Source organism: Balaenoptera physalus, assembly GCF_965194825.1.
Source record: "Balaenoptera physalus genome assembly, chromosome: 1".
Taxonomy (NCBI): domain Eukaryota; kingdom Metazoa; phylum Chordata; class Mammalia; order Artiodactyla; family Balaenopteridae; genus Balaenoptera; species Balaenoptera physalus.
Genome location: NC_138882.1, coordinates 46,473,627 through 46,491,898, shown reverse-complemented (window position 1 = coordinate 46,491,898; position 18,272 = coordinate 46,473,627). Strand labels below are relative to the sequence as shown.

Here is an 18,272-nt window from a genome sequence, read left to right as displayed (position 1 = left end):
CATTATGCAAAGATAATTTAACCTCCAACCTCCTGCTGTATAGAGATCAGAGTTATTGGTAAATGATCTCTTTGGCTTTTCTTCCTTTGCATCTCTAACACGTCCTTACATTTTTTCTTTTCCTCCACATCTTAGATGAATAAGTGCTCCTCCTTCCAATGTCTTCTGCTTTCCTGTGTCCTCCTCATCCCCCTCACCTCATTTACCCTTATTTCCACCATCTACAATCTCTTCCCATTCTGTCCCTTCAGATAGGCAGAAGTCTTTCCTAAATTAAAACACCATTGTCACTTAACTAAATGTTTCTTCTAAGTATAGGCTATTTCCTCCATTTAAAATCAAATACTTTCAATTTCCTCACCACAGATATTCTCTTTGGCCTCCGATTTCTGCCTTCTGCCCCCTCCAGACAACTTAAATTAATCTCTTGACTCCTAAAGTCAAATTGCTCCTGGACCCTGTTCACAGTTCTGTCAATTGATAATTATCACTGCCCAGGGAAGATTGATTTGGAAAGGAATACCCATCTACAATTACTTGTATTAAAATCAGGATTCAATTTGTTAAAGTTGTAAATCTTAAAACCCTGGGGTTTTTAAAATGTAAATTTATTTTTTATTATGGTAAAATACATGCAACATAAAAGTTACCATTCAATCATTTTCAAGTGTAGAATTCAGTGGCATTAAGTACTTTCATGATATTGTATAACCACCACTGCCACTATGCACTTGCAGAACTTTTTCAACATCTCATGCAGAATCTCTGTACCCATTAAACAAGTATGCCCGCTCCACTCTGTCCCTGCTGGTAAGCTCTATTCTACTTTCTGTCTCTATGAATTTAACTATTCTAGGTGCCTCATATAAGTATTTGTCCTTTTGTGCTTGGCTTATTTTATTTAGCATGATATTTTCAAGGTTCCTCCATGTTGTAGCATTTATCACAATTTAGTTCCTTTTTAGGGCTGAATAATATTCCATTGTGTATATATACCACATTTGTTTTTCCATTCATCTGTTGATGGACATTTAGGTTGTTTCTACCTTTTGGCTATTGTGAATAATACATCTGTGAACACTGTTGTATAAGTATCAGTTTGAGTCCCTGCTTTCAATTCTTTGAGGGTATATACCTAGGTGTGGAATCGCTGGATCATATGTTAATTCTATGTTCAACCTTCTGAGGACCTGTTAAACTGTTTTCCACAGAGCTGCACCATTTTACATTTCCACCAGCAATGCACAAGGATTGCAAGTTCTCCACATTCCCGATGACAACTGGTATTTCTCACTTTTTGATAAACGACGTCGTAATCGGTTAAAGTGGTATCTCATTGTGGTTTTAATTTGTATTTTCCTAATGAGTAGTGACGTTGAGCATCTTTTCATGTGCTTATTGGCCATGTGTATATCTTCTTTGGATAAATGTCTATTCAAGTCCTTTCCACTCCTAAAACATCTTTATACTTTCTAATTGGGTTTTTGTTGTCGCTGTTGAGTTGTAGGAGTTCTTTACATAGTCTAGATATTAATCTCTTAACAGATACATGATTTGCAAATATTTTCTCTAATTCTATAGATTCTTTTCACTTTCTTTTTTGATTGAAGTATAGTTGCTGTACAATATTATATGTTACAGGTGTACAATATAGTGATTCACAGTTTTTAAAGGTTATACTCCATTTATAGTTATTATAAAATACTGGCTATATTCCCTGTATTGTACAATATATCCTTGTAGCTTATTTTACCCCTAATAGTTTGTACCTCTTATTCCCCTACCCCTATGTTGCCCCTCCCTCCTTTCCTCTCCCCACTGATATCCACTAGTTTGTTTTCTATACCTATGAGTCTGCTTCTTTTTTGTTATATTCACTAGTGTCTTGTATTTTTTAGTTTCCACATGTAAGTGATATCATGCAGTAATTGTCTTTCTCTGTCTGGCTTACTTCACTTAGCATAATGCCCTCCAAGTCCATCCATGTTGCTTCAAATGGCAAAATTTCATTCTTTTTTATGGCTGAGTAGTATTCCGTTGTGTATATATATATACCACATCTTCTTTATCCATTTATCTGTTGATGGACACTTAGATTGCTTCCATGTCTTGGCAATTGTAAATAATGTTGCCATGAACATTGGGGTGCATGTATCCTTTCGAATTAGTGGGATTTTTTTTGTTTTTTCAGATATATACCCAGAAGTGGAATTGCTGGGTCATATGGTAGTTCTATTTTTAGTTTTTTGAGAAACCTCCATATAGTTTTCCACAGTGACTGCACCAATTTACATTCCCACTAACAGTGTAAGAGGGTTCCCTTTTCTCCACATCCTTGCCAACATTTGTTATTTGTGTTCTTTTTGATGATAGCCATTCTGACAGGCGTGAGGTGGTATCCCATGGTGATTTTTCTTTTCACTTTCTTGATAGTGTCCTTTGATGCACAGAAGTTTTAACTTTTTGATGAAGTTTAGTTTATCTATTTTTTCTTTTGTTGCCTGTGCTTCTGGTGTCCTATCTACAAAATCATTGCCAAATCCAATGTTATAAATATTTTACCCTATGTTTTTTAAGAGTTAAACCTCATTTTTAAGTTCAACATATTCTATTTATAAATCGAATAATTTAAAGTATAAAAGGTCACTTTTACTTGTTATTAGGCTAATATTCAATTAATTATGTTTAAAAAAGTTAAATTCCCCTAAAATATTTTAAACTATGTTTTCAAATTTTATATAATCTTCAAATACTTCAAATATCTGACAGAATAAACAGCATGATTTATCTAAACATTTAAATAATCAACAAACACATATGGATTATCACAATATTATAAAACATAGCCCTAAACTACTACAAAAATGGGAATTCAATACTTTTGAGCTACATCATAATTTTCTATATATTCCCAGGGTTACAGAATCACTTATCCAACCAAAGGTAGCAGATTTTCCATCCTACTTGGCTTAAAATTTGGGGCACAAAAATGCCATAGATTTAGGTCTATCAGAGATTATGAAGTTAGGGCTCTTTCCTGAGCCCTTTCTTGCAGTGATGGTCATTCTCCTGCCTGCCCATTTACTTCCAACCTAGTAAATAGATAGCAAACACAGAATGAAATCAGAAAGGAAGTTAGAAAAAGAAATACAGATTGGAAAGTCCTAGTCAGAAACTGAGAGAGTTGCTGAAGATCCCAACAGACAGAGGGTATGCCCTCAGACCCTTTTTTCCTTTTAAACAAGCAACATATTTTACAACCCTAGTTGTTACTGTGACTTGGTAAGAATCTCCTCTCTGCCTAATTGAATTCTATATTATTTTTTTGTCTTTCTTTTGGCCTCCCTGTTATTGGCAAACCCCTTAAACTTAAAAAACTTTAACCAATATGGGCTGTGATCCTCTTTTTTTTGGAAACTGTTTCCCTTGCTTTCATGAGGCTACAGTCTCCTGGATTTTCTCTCATCTATCTTCACTGCCTCTTTTGTTCTTGGATCCTTTCACTCTTTCTTCCTCCCCACACTGCATAGAGGTGACCAAGCTCCAAGTTTCACAGCAGAGCCCTCTGGCTCTCTCTATAACACTTTCCATTGGAATCTTCAGCAACTTTAACTCTCAGTTTTTGACCAGGACTTTGCAATCTGTACCTCTATTTCCAATTTCTTTTTTGAGCTCAGATCTGTGTTTTCTATCTACTGCTGGAAACTTGCACCTAGATTTCTTGCCTTTAGTTCACACTCAACTCATCTGAAATAAAATTCTTTATCCTTTTCACAAATGAACACCCTCTCTGACCTTCCCTTATGGGTACTAGTATTCTCTCAGGCGCAAGACGAAAAGTGGTAGCCTTATAAAAAGAGAGGATTGGGAATTGTAAGGGCAAAGGGGGCAGTAGGAATGATAGAACAGAATTAACATATCTAGAATAGAATCTTCAGAGGGAACAAAGCAAAACACCAGGGCTTAAGGGTTACATTCCCGATCCCATTCTGATTCATGGCTATGTGTCTTGCTAGGTTTAGTTGCTATGGAACAGAGTTGCCCCGGACCCAAGTTCAAGCTTTGTAACTCCATCTGTTGGGGAAGGACAAGCTTCCTGGTGGGCTAAAGCTTTCTCCACTAGTTAAAAAAAAAGCTGTTTTAATACAATAGAGCTCAAGAGTTTTTCTTTTCAGAGGCATCCAAGCAAATCCACTGACTTCAGGGCCATAGCTCTCTCTGAACATTGACTCTGAGGATTCTGTTGTACTCAAGCACCCTGTAGAATTTTTAAACTCCTTTCTCTCACTTCTCACATTCAGTCTGACACTAACACAGGTTTTCTTTCTCAAATATGTCTCTCAAATGTGTGTATTCTTTTCCACGCCCTCTATTACCACCAGGTCCAGGTTCTCATTACCTTATTCCTGAAGTACTTTGGCCAGTATTTGCTATCTCTTTGCCAATTGTCTTTCTCTCTCCAACGATCAAGTCTTATGGTCAGAAAGCACCTTGGAGTGAGCTAGTCCAAAGTCCATCTAACTCTTGTATCACTTCCCCAGCGTCTCTTACCGTTCCTCTAACCTAGGATAATTAATCCACCTCAAGCACAGTGATGAAGTTGAGTACCATATTACTTCCTGTTTTCAAAAGCTTCCAATGGGCTTTCCAGAGTAAAATTTGAACTCCGGAGCTCATATTAAAGTAAGGCTCACACGACATAATAGTCATCAACCTCTTCAGCGTCACACCTCACCGCAGCCTCTCCACCACCCACAGTAGACCACTTACAGTTCCTCAAATACACCGTGCAGTTGAACTCTGCTTATCTGCCCACTTGGTTCCCTTTATCCAAGAATGTTTCATTCTCTGCTTACTAAAATCCTGCTTATTCTTCAAGATCCAAGACTCAGATTCTCCTTGTTTGAAATTGTCTTCTCCTCTCTGTTCCCACACTATTTCATTTATATTAAAGAGGAGAGTGGCTTTACTAGTAGTTGTGCATGTGTTTCTCTCCTTCAGAAAACCGTGGGCTCCTTGAGTATATATATTACGTGGTATTTTTGTTTTCTTGAGAAGTTCTTGAGAAATTGAGAATTCCCTATTCTCCTGACTTTCTGCTTTTCAGACATTTTGGTTGGTCTTATATGTGTCAAAGTGTTTTTACATAATTATTAATGAAACATTCAGTCTCTCACTCTGTGCTAGCAGTACAGGGGCTGCAAGATTGAATTCTTGGCACAAATAATACATTGGGGCTAATGACTATAGCAGTAAGAGTACAACTGCTTTCCTGGCACAGAATTGCAATGGGGTAAACTGTAACTTCTAGAGCCTGGTGGTGGCAACATTTTCCTCATTAGACCTGCTCATGGAATGTGGTTTTGGGCATTCTTCCTAAAAGCTTAGCCTTGAGTCTAATGTTCCAAATATTCCAACCATTCTGTGAACTACTTCGTAACTTTTAATAAAACTCCTTTCCCACTCAGTCAGCTAAAGTCAGCTTCTGTTGCTTACAACCAAGAACCCTGACTGATAAAGACATTTTCCTTAATTCCCCATAGACCAACTAAGTTAGGATCATAATATTTAAAAGACTTTACTGAAGGGTCAGGGATAACACAATGAAAATACTGTATTAAAAGTAACCTATCACAGGCTACTAGATAATTGCTGCTCTCAGGGGCTACAAGCCCAGCCTGTGCTCACAGAGAAATTTCATAGGCCCCTCTGCCTAGTCTCTGACATGGCTACGGGTGCAGAAGCTAGCTTTATCCCTACCACAGCCAATTATCCTTAATCACAGTGCACAGTGCCTAGGGACCACAACACTTTTAGGAAGCCATGAAAATGTTTTTGTTTTAGTTTTTTAAAATGGAATTTTAAAATGAACATAATTATAATAAATATAATATGTAAATTATAATAAAAATATAATAATGAATCCAGCCTGGATTATACAACACAGTCATAAAATAAAATGTGTGTGTGTGTGTGTGTGTGTGTAAAGCAGAATAGTGAAATAAAAAATAGACCCACACATTTACGGTTAATTGAATATTTATCAATACAAAGGTGTCAAGTCAATTCAATGGGATAGGAAAGTCTTTTAAACAAATGGTGTTGGAACAACTGGAAAAAATGTATGGAAAAAATAAATCTTGAGTACTCATTTCAGCGGCTTGTATACTAAAATTGGAATGATACAGAGAAGACTAGCATGGCTTTTGCACAAGGATGACATGCAAATTCGAGAAGCAGTCCATATTTTTAAGACAGTTGATTTTAAGTATCCTTACCACACACACACAAAATAGAAACTATGTGCAGTGATAGATACGTTAATTAGCTTGACAGTGTTAATCTATTCACAATGTGTGCATATACCAAATTCTTTAATTAGAACAATCTAATTAAATAATGGACAAAAACCTAAACAGACACCTCATCCAAGAAGATATACAGATGGCAAATAAGCATATGAAAAAGATGATCAATATTATGTGTCATTAAGCTATTACAAATTAAAACAACAATGAGATACCACTACATACCTATTAGAATGGCCCAAATACAAAATACTAACAACCGAATGCTGGTGAGGATGTGGAGCAACAGGAACTCTCATTTACTGTTGGTGGGAATGCAAAATGATGCAGCCATTTGGAAGAGAGTTTGGCAGTTTCTTACGAAACTAAACATACTCTGATCATATGATCCAACAATTGTGCTCCTTGGTATTCACCCAAATGAGTTGAAAAGTTACGTCCACACAAAAACCTGTATATGTATGTTTATAGCAGCTTTATTAATAATTGCCCAAACTTGGAAGCAAGCAAGATATCTTTCAGTAGGTGAATGGATAAATAAACTGGTACATCCAGACAGTGAAATATTATTCAGCACTAAAAATATGAGCTATCAAGCCATGAAAAGACATGGAGGAATCTTAAATGCATATTTCTAAGTGAAAGAAGCCAATCTGAAAAGGCTACGTACTGTATGATTCCAACTATATGACATTCTGGAAGAGGCAAAACTACAAAGACAGTAGATAGATCAGTGGTTGTCAGGGGTTCAGGGAAGAGAGAGATGAATAGGCAGAGTATACAGGAATTTTAGGGCATTAAAACTACTCTGTATGAAACTACTCTTTATGATACTATAATGGTGGATGTATGTCCAAATCCAATGAATGTACAACATCCAGAGAAAATCCTAATGTAAACCATGGACTTTGGGTGCAGAATGTTGACACTGAGGGAGGAGGTATAGGGGCAGGAGGTATATGGGAATTCTCTACACCTTCTGCTCAGTTTTGCTGTTAATCTAAAACTGTTCTAAAAAATAAAGTCTATTAAAAAACTGAGAGAGAATATTCTTATACATATACGTGATAAAGAACTTATATCATTATACCATTATATCTAAAGGACTCCTACAAATAAAAAATAAAAGGATTTAAAAACCCAATTAAAAATAGGCAAAAGACTTGAACAGACATTTCACAGAAGTAGACATACAAGTGGTCAATAAGCTCGTGAAAAGATACTTAACATCATTAGTCATTGGGGAAATATTAATTAAAACTACATTGAAATTCTACTTCACACCCACTAAAATGGCTAAAATTAAAGATTGGCAACATCAGTTGTTGGCAAGTGTGTGGTATAAGTGGAACTCTCATACACTGCTCATGGGAGTATAAAATGGTACAGCTTTTTTTGGACAACAGTTTGGGAGCTTATAAAATTATACACTCACTTAATGACCCAGCAGTTCTAATCCTAGGTGTTTATACAAGAGAAGGAAAATATAAATTCACAAAAACTTGACCAAGAATATTAATAGCAGCTTTATTCCAAAAACTGGAAACAAATACAAATGTCCATCAACAAGATTATGGATTTTTGAAAAAATGTTGCATATTTATACACAGAAATATTACTCAGTAATAAAATGGAATGAACTACTAATACAACAATATGGATGAATCTCTAAAACATTGGACAGAGTAAAAGAATCAGACACAAAAGAATATGTATTGTATAATTCCATTTATGTGACTTCAAGAGCAGACAAACTAATCCATGGTGATAGAAATCAGAACATGATTGCCTATTTGGGAAGGGAGATTGACTGAAGGAGGACATAAAGGAACTTCCTAGGGGTGATGAAAGTGTCTTCTATCTTGATTGGGGTGTTGGTTACATGGTTACATTTGTTAAAGCTCACCCAGTTGTACACTTAACAGGTATTGCATTTCACTGCACGTCACTTTTACCTCCTTAAGAAACCTTAAGCTTGTTAAGCAAGACATATCATTTATACATCTTTTTCATTTTCTTTCCCCCTCCTGCCTAGAAGAATGTCCAGAACACGAGTGCTCAATACATGTTTGAGGAAAGTTAAACAAGTGAACAAATCGTTTTGGCAGTTTATAGACATGCAATGAGAAATTCAGGTAGCTTCTTCCAGGCATGTGTCTAGTTTCCTTTGATAACTTCTTACAGGGAGAGGGACCTTCCTTCTCTGCTTTTCTTAGACTGTCAATGATCACTCTAGCTTTGAGCAAATTAACTCTCTTTGGTGTTCAATATACATGTATGTGTGCACGTGTGGATGTCTCCACAGTATGATCAACTGTCTTTTCTCCTGTGATAGAAACTGTCTAAATTGATGAATTATTTTTAAAATTTTATCTGATCATATAAATGGATAGTAAAAATAAACTGAAAGCTAAATCACAGGTACTTTTGAGAAAAGCATTTTTGCTTAACTAATGATTTTTAAGATAATTTTCCCTCAAAACTAGATGAATGACTACAAAGTTATTCTATATTGTGCATTTTTTGTCTCAAGACTGTTTCCAAACTAAAACACTTATTATGAGAAACCTTTACTAATAATTTTGAAGTATTGAAAAATAGAAAGTTTATATAACTGTAGGTAGATATGTTAGGCTAATGTAGAAAACAATCTTTTTTTTTCCTTAGATATAATCTTTAAAATGAAATTACTTTCAGTACTTAAATGTGATCTGAAAAGAACAGACTTCTTTATAGCTTCAGTTAAAAAAAAAAGCAGATGTCAGACAAAGATGTGTTATTGAATTCTAGCTATTGAAATGTGATGTCTGAAATTACAGATGAGAACAGAGAAAATAGGGATGTGTAAATGTTAATATTTACATATCAAAGCTGTATTTTCCAAGGATATTTTGCTTTAGATTAAGTAAAAGTTACTCAGAAAATCTTAGATCTTTGAAATATTTTTCAAATATAATTGCATTTCAACGAAAATAACTGCATTTCAAAAGCCAGAAGTTTCAACAAGTTCCAGATTAAGAAATGAAGTCCCAGTTAATTTGAAAAGATGATTGAAGAACTTTTATTTCATTATATGACTAGCATAAAAGGAAACTTCTGAACCACGTACGAGTTCTGATTCTTTACTTTCGAGTTGAGGTCACATTCCTCTCCCCTGTCATGGGATAGTCTCCTCCACAAAACACACATCTGTTTTAAATTCCCGCCACATGTGATAAATCAATGCATAACAGATAATACATTTGGAAGACTGTATTCCTATAGGCTTTGGCTTCTATTCTTTTAGCCTTTGCAAGTCTGATGATTTTTCCATTCTTAGCTCACACAGAATGTGCTTTAGTACTCAGAACTTGTCTCCAAAGGCAATCAGTGGGAAACTTGAAATGATCAATCCTTGCTGCTGTGTCTCTATGAGCTTTGAAAAACTGAACCACCATTTCACAACTTCCTATGCTATAGTCTTTTTTATCCAGTTATGTTTAGTAATTGGGGATTATTACTAAAGTGTAACGGATATTCACTATTTGGATTATTCATACGTTTATTCTCTTATTTTAGTACAAATATTCAAAAAAATGTATTCCCATTTTTATTAATTAAAGCAGGACCACCAGTTGTGAGAGGGCAGTTTAAAATAATGGTTAAGGACATGAATTTGCACACCCTATTGCTTGAGGTGCCTTAGGCAAGTACTGAAATGCTTTAAACCTCTATTTTCTTCTCTTTTTTTTTCTTTGGCCACGCCGTGTGGCTTGTGGGATCTCAGTTCCCTGACCAGGGATTGAACCTGGGCAATGGCAGTGAAAGCCCAGAATCCTAACCATTAGGCTACCAGGGAACTCCCTAAACTTCCATTTTCTAATCCATAAAGTGGTAGTTATGACGGTAGTAACTTCCTCATAGGTTTGTTGTAAAGATTAAATGAGATGATGCTTATAAAATACTTAGCACGGTACCTAACACATACAAAGTTTAGGAGGTTGTTGGATATTAGCACAGCTGTGACTCTACCTACACCTCTTCCAACTTCTAGGACTAAAGCCAGTATTGCCAAGAGTGGAGTCTTACGAGAGAAAATGCTGCTCCATAGTGTGTAATTAATACTGGCGGTCGAGGGAGAATTATTTCTGTGGCCTTTCTCTTATTGGCCTCACCACATTTAGTATGTGTCTGTTTCCCCTACTAGATGCTGGGTTCTTTGAGGATAGGGTCTATGTCTTACGTCTCTGAATTACTGACTCTGGTTAATTGTCGACTCTTGCTAAGGGAATGTATAAATGAACACGTATGTGAATATACTTGAAACATTCATTTTAAATTTGAGTTATTTAAATGGTTTTAAGTAATTAGAAAGAAGAATTTCTTTTAACTGGGTCTAGTAGAGCAATATAGATATTACAGCTACAAATAAAAGGACAGTTATCAATCACATTTTTCTTTGTTCACATTTCAAAGATGAAGTCCAGTTTAGGCATTTTATGTGTGAGATGCCCATTGGACATCCAAGTGGAGAGACTGAATAGGGAGGTGGACATAAGTTTGGAGAGGTCCTCAAGTTTCCAGAAACTTACAGAAGTTCATAAGTTTGGAGAAAATGGGGAGTTGTCAATATGGGTAGTACTTGGAGCCATAGGATAGGCTGAATAGGATCACCAAGGGAGGGGATATAAATTAAGACGACATAAGGTCCTAAGACTAAAGCCTGGGACATTCCAAAACTTAGAGTTTGGGGTAATGATGAGAAGCCACAAAAGAGACTGAGCTAGAGAGGGTCAGAGAGATTAGAAGAACCAAGAGAAAACCAGTCATCACATGTTCAGCTCTCATTGTCCCTGGCTCTTTTCAACACGCACTCTGATTCTTCTCATCTATCTCAGGAGCTTCTTCCAACTTCAGGGCATTATCACTAATTTTCCTATCTGCCCCTCTGCTTCTCATGACCCTCACTCAGTAATTCTCTGTTTCGCCTTTGTCTTCAGATTTGGCCCACCTGCAACTTGAGGACATAGAGTCGGGGTGTCCATTTGCAGCCTCAGCTCACATAAGCCATGTTGTACATTTCCCTTATTCCTCACCTCACCAGTCATCTTCTCCACTGAAAGAGACAGAGAGATAGCTACTCTTGATGTTCTTCGCTTCAGACCCTCTGATTCAGCTTTCAGGTTGGGTGCCTTGCACCCCCTTAAACTTATCCTAAGCCCTGCTTTCCTGGACTTTCTCCTTGCCTGTGTATTATATTCTGGCTCCAGCTGTGGGCATTCGGCCACTTTGGAAAAACAACTTGTACTTTCCAGTCAGTCCCTGAGTCCCTCTATTTCTGCACAACCCCATCCCCACTCTACCCCAGCTTCAGTGGATAGCACTTTTTGCTGTCACCCCTCAGGTCATTTGAGCCATAGTTGGAGGGAAGTCAAGTCTCCTGAACCCACCCTAATATATTGCCCAAGCTTTTTACTATATGGTGATCTCAAAGAGTCTGGGGAAAAAATTCCCTGGAATAGAGATGTATAAGATGGAAAATTCAAATATTTGATTCTCAGCCTACAATTTGTACTTGCTTCCTGCAATCACATGCTAAATCAGTAGGAATTTCTTGAGGGAGAACTAAGGAGTCTAATTAGCAAACAACACCTAACATTTGCCTTAGAGACTGTGGGATATAAATTAGTAGCAGGAGAAGAGAATCCCAAAATAATTATATCGGTCCTAGAACTATTTTTGAGGGCTCTATAAGCATTGGTTGGTCCCTGTTTAGCTTAAATTCTTATCAAGTAGGGTTAGGAATGTTTAGGGGAATAGAGACTGAGGTCTAGTAACAAGTCATTTGAATTCCTGAGTTTCAAGGCCACTACACTACCAGATCTCTTATAAAGTCAAGAATTCCCAAGTTCTAGTTTTCTTATTTGTTTTGTTGATGATGCCTGATCTAGAACAATTGTTTTCTTTACCTCAGTCCTTCAGTTAATAATAGGTAGATATGTGCTGAAATTTTCACTCATTTTTAACAGATAAGCATGTAATTGTACCTTTACTACTGTTGTGATAAAACACGTTTTATTCCATTGTGAAACATTCAAACAATGCAGAAAGTAAACAATTTAGAAACTGAAAGTCCTCTAAAGTCCTCCTCTCCTTAAATACACTCAATCCCTCCTAATAGTTTCGTGTATATTTTAAAAATATTTCTGTATTACAAAAATGGGATATATGGAACATATCGCTGAGAACTATTTCATTTGATAATATACCTTTGATACCTTTCTACGTCAGTACTTGTAGCTCTGTCTCATTTTTAACGGGTATATGATGTATTACTGTATGGATTTACCAAAATTTGTTTAGCCAAAAATGTAGGTTATATTAAGTTTTTTACAAACACAATCAATACAAAAATTAACGTTCATGTATATATTTCTTTGTACACTGTGTGAATACTTCTGTAGGATATATTCCTGGAATTGGATTTCTTAGGCTAAAAATATAGACATTTAAAATTTTGAGAGATAATGACCAAATTGCCTTTTTAAGAGGTTGTGTCATTTTTCATGAACATCAACAAAGTGTGCAATATCTGTGTTCATAAACATTGACCAACAGTGAGTATTATAATTACCTGAACATGGTAGGTAGAAAATTGTATCTATTCAAATTTGCATTTCTCTAAATGTTATGGTAATGATTAAGTTAGATACTTTTTGTAAAATATATAAAGTATTTTTGTTGACTGCTTTTACAAAACTGTAGTTATTATCATTAATTAAAGGTATACCAAATGTATCTTAGGAGCAAGGCAGAAACATATATGTATATATATATACATATATACACATATATATTCAATATCTACATCTATATCTACATAAAATATATAAAACCTTGTTTCAAGTGCTGAATAATGACTGGTGTTGAAAGATGAGTAATGACATTTTGCCCTCCTGCTACTTTCACTCTGGGGGGAGGGGGGACATACTTGCACACTGCTAATCTAAGCAAGTGAATGGGGGAGAAAAGACACTAAATGTGGTTTGAGAACTAGTCAAACTTTGAGTCCCAATTGGAATTTAGGATTAATATATAGCATTTTAAACTTTTACTCTTGGTATGAAATGTTACTGTATTTTGATAAGACTTTAAAATCAACATCCAAATGCAGTTCTACTTGAAAGTCCACCAATAACAAACTTTCCTGTTGGTCATAATTTTTCTTTGGGTAGCTGCAATAACATCACATGACATTCCTAACATGGGTTCTCCTGACCCAAGATCATTCCTGGAGTATTCATTTCCAAAGATAGCAACCTCATTGCTGCTCTGTTCTTTTCCACTGAAGAGGTCTGTATTTTCTGTTTGTTGACAGAGATGGCTCTTTTTCCATACCATTAATGACATGGTGTCTACGGGTTATATTTGTGACATCTTCTTGTAATGTAATTTGCATTCACTATGTGTGAAGCCACAAGCTAAAGGCTTAGATGAGAATATGGCCAAGCCTAATTAAAGAGCTAAGTCAGGAAATGAATAGGTTGCCAAATAGCTAAGAACTGGATCATGTAGAAGAAAGGACAGCTGTGTTGAGCTCAGGCCCAGAGTAGTCTTTTGAATTTTAGGAAAGGGACGGTCAAAACAGGGCAGCTAATGTGATGAAGTCCAAAAGTGAAACTGGAGCTAAGGATGTATGAGTCAAGAAGTCAAGGAATTGGAAATCCACTAACTCTGAACATCAATACTGTTCTAGAACAAAAGCTGATTAGATCAGAGGATGAGTGAGTATTGGAGAGGGACACAACCAGGTGAGTTAGGCCACCCGTATGTACCTAACAGGATACTATGACAAGAAGATTCATTTGCAGCTACCTGTATCTTATCTTACTCCACATGTGGCAGAACTCATAATTCTTAAGGAACCACAGTCAATTCTGATCTTATAAGCATGACTTATGAAATGTGTTTATTTAAAAATGATGAAACAATATATACAATGGAATATTAGCCATAACAAAGAATGAAATCTTGCCATTTGTGACAACATGGATGGACCTGGAAGGTGTTATGCTTAGTGAAATAAATCAGACAGAGAAAGACAAATACTGTACGTTTTCCTTTACGTGGAATCTAAAAAACAAAACAAACGAACAAATATAGCAAAACAGAAACAGACTCACACATGTACCAAAATGTTCATTGCAGCTCTATTTACAATACCCAGGACATGGAAGCAACCTAAATGTCCATCATCGGATGAATGGATAAAGAAGATGTGGCACATATATACAATGGAATATTACTCAGCCATAAAAAGAAATGAAATTGAGTTATTTGTAGTGAGGTGGATGGAGTTAGAGTCTGTCATACAGAGTGAAATAAGTCAGAAAGAGAAAAACAAATACAATATGCTAACACATATATATGGAATCTAAGGGAAAAAAAAATCATGAGGAACCTAGTGGCAAGACGGGAATAAAGACACAGACCTACTAGAGAATGGACTTGAGGATATGGGGAGGGGGAAGGGTAAGATGTGACAAAGTGAGAGAGTGTCATGGACATATATACACTACCAAACGTAAAATAGATAGCTAGTGGGAAGCAACCGCATAGCACAGGGAGATCAGCTCTGTGCTTTGTGACCACCTAGAGGGGTGGGATAAGGAGGGTGGGAGGGAGGGAGATGCAAGAGGGAAGAGATATGGGGATATATGTATATGTATAGCTGATTCACTTTGATATACAGCAGAAACTAACACACCATTGTAAAGCAATTATACTCCAATAAAGATGTTAAAAAAAATAAAATAAATAAAGATGCTAAAAAAATAAATTAAAAAAAAAAAAAAGAAACAGACTCACAGATAGAACAAACTAGTGGTTTCCAGAGGGGAGGGGGCAGGGGAGGGGCAAAACAGGTGAAAGGCTTAAGTGGTACAAACTAGCAGTTATAAAATAAATACGACACAGAGATGTAATATACAGCACAGGGAAGATAGTCAATACTTTATAATATTGTATAATATTTGTGGTGTGTAGTCTATAAAAATATTGAAATACCATGTTGTACACCTGAAAATAATATACTATTGTTAAGTCAACTATACTTCAATAAATTTTTTTAAAAACATAAAACAAAAAAAAACAAAAAACAAAAAAACAAAAAAACAAACAAAAAAAAACATAAAACAAAAAATTTTCTACAGACTAAAGTCCTTAGGAAAAAATCTCTTCCTGGATGTAACACATAAAACCTTGGTATTCTAGGTTGACCAGAATCGTTTTCAGATTTACCTGAATTGTAACCTACTTCAGTATGTTATTCAATGTATATTTCAATGGTTTACTTTTGTGGAGTATTAAATGCTAATGGATACTGCAGGGTTTTCTACATCTTGATGTAGTCTAAAATAAAACAAAATTTTCTTTGCATGGTTGGGATCTGGCAGTTCTTTTAAATTCTTTACTGAAAAACATTTCCAAGAATGTTAGATAAGAGATGTCTTTACCCTCCACTCTCTCACCCACAAAAACTATTCTTCCATGCTTGTTTTAAGTGGGAAAAATTAAATTGTCCACAAGGGCAGTTTGAGCAAGCTGTAACTTGATTTAAATATTTCACACTCTTCAGCTGTACTTTCCCCCTGGGATCTTGCAGCCTTCTTTTCCAGAGAAATTTCCATTTTAGTTCTAAGTTTTGATCTTAATTATCTATTCCTTGCTAGTTTCCAGGATTATTCTTGGTGTTCCTAGATCAATGCCAAGGCACAGTTCTCATCTCTTGCAGTAAATATTTTAAAAGGAAAAGACCTGCAAAGTTTGTTTGAATAGAATAAACTTACTTCACATTAGAAAACTAAAGCCAGTTAATTATTAAATCATACTTCATTGTATATATCAAGTTGGATATCACAATAATATCCTCCATTATTAACTACAAAGAAACAGTTGGCTATTTGTGCTGCATCAGAATGAAAACTTTTATTCTTTTGACTTTTTTCAAACACATGCTAGTTCATTATTTTACTAAAAGGCACTAACAGATGTTAGGCAGAATGTGGCCTCATCTGGGACATATAAAATACCATTCCAAGTCTCCATAGAAGGGAAACAGCAATATTATTTAGTTCTCCCCAAAAGCTTAACCAGCCCATCTCATTTAATCTGTTTAAGGTGAACAGTTAAGAGTAGCACCAATTATTTTGGTTGTCTTAGGAATATAAAAAGGAACAATGAACTAAAACACCAAAAGGAAAGTGTCACAAAAAGAAATACACTATGTTGAAATACAAATAAAACTTCACTAAAGCTTGTGGCTAGAGCTATATTTTTCAGCTGAAGAGGTAGTAAATCTTGAGTTGCCTGCTTCCTGAAGCCACCTTGAATTATAGGTCTCTTTAGGCCTTTCTACAATGTTTCTACTTAATTTGACCCTTTCAAAGAAAGCACAACACATCTAAAAGATGGCAAATAAAGATTCTGGTAGAAAATATATTTTGACAGTTTTATATATATATATATATATTTTTTTATATATACATATATATAGTGATTAAATCCCAAGATATTCCAGTCTTTTAACCTACCTTTTAGTTTTAATTTTGTTTTGTTTTCTTAAAGTAACTTTTCTAAGAAAACAAAAACAAAACCTGATGGTTTTTGTCAACAGATCAGGTTCATATACTATTATATTTAGCATTATCTCTAGCTTCTTGAAAATGGACCACATTGAGGACTGGAATAAATACTAGTGTTGAGAGGAAGCTCTGGAGATGTTTGCCTCAGACTGCTTACCCATTAGAAAGAAGAAAAATGCTGGAGTTGTGTATGCAGCACAGAGTGGGAAGGCACATGTGGCATAATGGAATGTACCCTGGACTTGGAGTCAGATGACCTAGGTTTGAGCCTCAGCTCTGCCACTTATGAACTCAATGTTTGGGAGAGTTAGTTAACCACAGAAATCACATTTCCCTCCTCTGTGAAGTAGGAATAATACCTTGGAGAACTGTTCTGAAGAGTCAGTGAAATAATGGATATAAAAGTGTTCTGTAAACTGTGATATATACATAGCTTGTTATTAACAAACTATTGGTGGCCTGCAATTTTCATCTCAGATAAGCAGATAACAATTAGATATTTGGAGCACAGCTGAAAAGAAATCCATGGAGTGGATATAGAATAGGCAGGCGTGAATTTCCATTTGAGACACACTGCCTAAACAGAGAAAGCCTCTGGGGGACTAAATGCAATCTTGATAGGAATGTCTGCTTTTAAGTGGTAAAGTGAGGCAAACCAAGCTCATATGAACTATTCTATTTCATATAAACACTGGGATCAAAGAGTCCCAATCTTTCATTCTCTTAACGCCTATTTAAGGAGCATCTATTATATGCCAAGCATTGTGCTAGGTATACGCTGGTGAACAAGATTTCTGCTCTCAAGGAACTTGTGTCCTAGTTACATTAATATCTTTATTCCAAGCACTCGGCAAAGTGTTAGCACATAGTAGATGCTCAATAAAAGTCGACTGAGCTGAACTAATCTAATTTTGTAGCATTACCATAGCAGAAAGCCAGTAAAGAGATGATTTTTGTGATCAGAGATGTCTACCCAATTCACCATGTGATTAACAGGGTACTATTTCTGAAGTTTTGAGGGAAAAGAAACTTTCTAACTAGAGTTCATCTAGTATTATATAGTATTAATTTAATGTCTTCCTGCTTAAAATATAGTTATCACTTCCAATTAGTAGATTTAACAAGGGGGCAGGGTGTTAGTAGAAAATGTTTTTCAGGGTGGTATCCCTCATGTCAGGTCGAAAAATTAGCAAAAAGAATATAGGCTGGATATGTCAAATCACTATTGACAGGCTGACTATGGACATGACATTGATTTAATACACAATTAAAACAAAGGGGAAGAAAAATGGAAAGTCCATTCTATTTATATGATAATCAACTCTTAACAAGTGCAGAGAGT

The 18,272-nt window shown here is 35.6% G+C and overlaps 1 pseudogene across 1 annotated transcript in view; it reads left to right on the top strand.

Annotated features, from left to right (window-relative positions):
* Positions 1-18,272, top strand: part of LOC309666366 (reactive oxygen species modulator 1 pseudogene) — a 263,646-nt pseudogene that overhangs the window by 61,698 nt on the left and 183,676 nt on the right. The window lies entirely within an intron of this gene.